General features: G+C 57.7%; 1 long non-coding RNA gene across 1 annotated transcript; it reads left to right on the plus strand.

Moving 5' to 3' along the window:
* Positions 1–506: 506 nt before the first annotated feature.
* Positions 507–1,643, plus strand: LOC127056429 (uncharacterized). Its single transcript, XR_007775810.1, has 3 exons — positions 507–922; positions 1,132–1,218; positions 1,424–1,643. It is a non-coding gene; the product is annotated as an uncharacterized LOC127056429 (long non-coding RNA).
* The last annotated feature ends 1,706 nt before the right edge of the window (positions 1,644–3,349 follow it).

Genomic DNA, 3,349 nt, shown 5'->3' on the forward strand with positions numbered 1-3,349 from the left:
GGGAGCTTCGCCCCCCACCCCAGTCCTTGAGCTTTGCCGATCAGCTGCTTTTTGCGGGGGTGAAATGGGCGAAGCGGCGCACCACGCTCCTACGCGGAGCCGTTTCATACACTGCCGGAGCTCTCTGGGGGCCTTCAACCTCCCCCAACCTGCCCCCTAGTGTCCCCCCCATCCGCTGTGACTCTCCTGCCAGCACCGCCCCCTCCTCTCCCGCTGGAGGGCCCCAGCAGCCCCTTCAAGCCCCCCAACCTGCCCTTCAGTGTCCCCCCATCTGTTGTGACCCTCTCGCCAGCCCCACTCCCATCTGTGGTGATCCCTCAGCCCCCAGCATCCCCTCCCCCTTCGTGTACACTCTACCTGGCCTTTCCTTTCGCCCCCGACCTCCTCCTCCCCCACCATCCTCAGCACTCTGACACCGACCTCCTCCTCTTGCCCCATCCCCAATGTCCTCCTTCCCGTCCTCAGCGCCCCCCCACCTTCCTCCTCCCCCACCCATCATTGTCCTCAGCGCCCCATCCCTAATTGCCTCCAACCCATTTCTCATTGCTGGGCCCCACTTTCCCATCCCCCCACTCCCCCAGTCCATCCCCAGGGTGTGAGGTTCCTCATCTTCAATCTCTGCTACACCCAAACCTGCCAGGTTCCCCTTTTCAACCACTGTGGGGTTGTCCAACCCGCTGACACCCATCCACTCTGGGCTCTCTAAATCCCACATTCCCACAATGCACCTTGGTAACTCCATTCTCCTCTATCCCTAATCCCCCTATTCCCTTCCCTTAGGTCCTCCTGGACACCCCAACCCACAGTCAGGCCCCCACATACATCCCAGTCACTCATTCACATGCTGTGCTAGTTCTTCAGGGACCCCCACAGCCCAGCAAACTTCTCCATCCATGAGCCCCATGGACCTGTGGCCGGGAAGGTGAGGAAGTTCCCACTTTGGCTGGGCAGGGTGTGGGTGTTAATCTTTTCCTGTCTTGTATGTGCAGTGCTCACAAAGGCTTTTTGCTCCCTCGGGGTGGGGTGTGGTTTTGGCCGAAGATGAGGTGTTTTGGTAGCCCTGTGGATGCTGTGTGGTGTCTGGAATGGGGCGTGTGTGTTCCCATCATGCCCCTTCCCCTCTGCCTGCAGAGCTGAGGACAGACAGGTCTGAGGAGCAGAGCAGGAGCTCTGGGAAGGAGAAGAGCAATATGAAGATGGAGTGTAAGATGAGGCCAGGTAAGTTCTGTGGAGGGAGACATGCTGGACAGGGCCTAGGATTGGGGAGACAAGCAGGTGTGAGCCCCGGGCTCAGATTTCTAATTGTAGCTGTGATGGCAGAATGGGAGGAGGGTTGAAGCCAAAACCCTGGGGTGGGGGAGTAGCGAGAAGAGGAGCCTCACCACCATTGCTTTTTCTTTTCCTCTTGTGTTGTGTTTCATAGCAAGGGAAAAGAAGTCGTGGGGACGGAGTCCAGCCCTGAGGTGAGATGGAAAGTGATCGAGAGCAGTGACAGCGTGAATCCTGTTGATGCCAGGCAAGAGCTGCCCAACTGGGACAAGAGTAACCGTCTCTGTCGATGAGATGTGTATCTGGTTTGGGAAGGGCTCTGGTCACAGCCCTCCTGGCTCCAGGCAGGGACTTCCCGTTATCTGGGTGTGGGTTTCCGGACTATCTGTGGCTTCAAGGGAGATTATGTTGCCATTTGCGAGGGCTGATCATCTCTCTTGCGAGGAGTGGTGTGTGCTCCCTAGCAGAAAGTTGGATCCATGAGGGTGACTCCCTGTTCTGAGTTTCTTTCTTCCTCCTAGGTTTCTCTCTCTGTGTTGGCCAACTTACACTCAAACTCTCTCTGTCTTTCCTTTCATGGACACCTGTCATGTTCAGTTACCTGCATTCTCTTCCTCTGCTCCCCCTCCCCCAGTCTCCTATGGGCTCAGCTGGGTCTATCTGCCCACGGGCAGGGTCTCTGCCATACTGGGAAGGATGTGTCCTGCCTGCCAGGATAAGGGGGTTGCTCCTCCCACCCCCTATCTTTGGGAAGACCTCATTGCTGTAACTGGGTCACAGCGTGAGTGGCCAGTAATGTCTTTGGGGCTGTGAGGTCTGAGACTGAGAGGTGTGGGCTCGCAGTCATGGCTTTGGGCAGAGGAGAAGTGGGGCTGGGATTAGAGATGCCCCTTTCACCCGCTAGCTCCATTACTGCATCACCCAAAAGCCTCGCTCAGGGTCCATTATGCTTCCTTGTGCTGGGCACCGCAGGGACAATCAGAGGAACAGCAGGATGCATGAGGAAATAGATGAGTGTGTGAGGCAGATGGGTGAAGGGGTGTGTGTGGCATACATTGGGGATAGATGAGGGGTTGAGGGTTGGACAGACAGCGGGACAGATGGAGAGCTGCAGGGATGGATGGTGATGTCACAGGCTGGACTTGTGATGGGTTCAGCTCATGGCCGCTGGCTCTGTGATCTCCTGCCCCCATCTGCCCTTCTGACTCTGCCCCTGTCTCTCGCAGGCAGCACTCAGCAGAGTCTGGCCCTGTTGTTACACTGGTGCCTACATCCAGCGCACACCTGTGCGTAATGTGCTCCTGGAGAGCTCAGGCAGGGAGAAGCGTGTGGCTCACAGCTGCTGAACCAGTTACTCCAAAGACTGCTGCAGATCTCCCCCTCCTTGGGCAGCAATACCCTGGCTGGGGGGTTCCTTGTCCCTCCTCGCTGCCAAAGCAGCCTGCTCAGCGCAGAAACCGAGGTCACCTGCCTCCGCCCAGCCTCTAGCTGGAGCTGCTCCAGCCCTGAATTGCTGGTATCCAGCCTGGCTGGAGTTGGTGCGATGTCCTAGCAGAGTCCGTTCTTTCTCTCCGGGAGATTATGATTTTCCCCACTGCAGTTAGTTGCTCTTTCTCCGCTTCTCCATAGCCCCTCCCCAGCGATAGTGACCTCTGCTGGCTAGGCATGGGAGTGTCCTGTAGGTGCCTTCTTGTAGGAGCAGTGACTCCTGGTGGCGAGGGGCAGCAATGCCTGGCATGTATCCCCCCTGGCATTGCTGCAGAGACCCCTGGTGGCAACTGAGGTCAGTTGTCTATGTGACCCCACTACTGCCATTGTGCCTGTGAGCGCTGGTGGGTAGGTGAGGCAGGGCCCTGTATGTATATCAGCCATTGGAGCAGGGCCCTCTGGGTATCCCACTCTCATCTCAGTGACTCGTGTTGCCCAGGTGGGGCAGTTCCCTGTGTGTATTTACTTCCCCCAACCCCTGCATTGGGCCTGTGACCACTGGTAGCCAGAGGAGTCAGTGCCCAAGGTGTATTCTTCACCTCCCCCAAGGTGGCAGGGTGCCTGGGTGGCTGTGTCAAGCAGTGCCCAGGGT

The sequence above is a fragment of the Gopherus flavomarginatus genome, chromosome 8 (assembly GCF_025201925.1).
Source record: "Gopherus flavomarginatus isolate rGopFla2 chromosome 8, rGopFla2.mat.asm, whole genome shotgun sequence".
Taxonomy (NCBI): domain Eukaryota; kingdom Metazoa; phylum Chordata; order Testudines; family Testudinidae; genus Gopherus; species Gopherus flavomarginatus.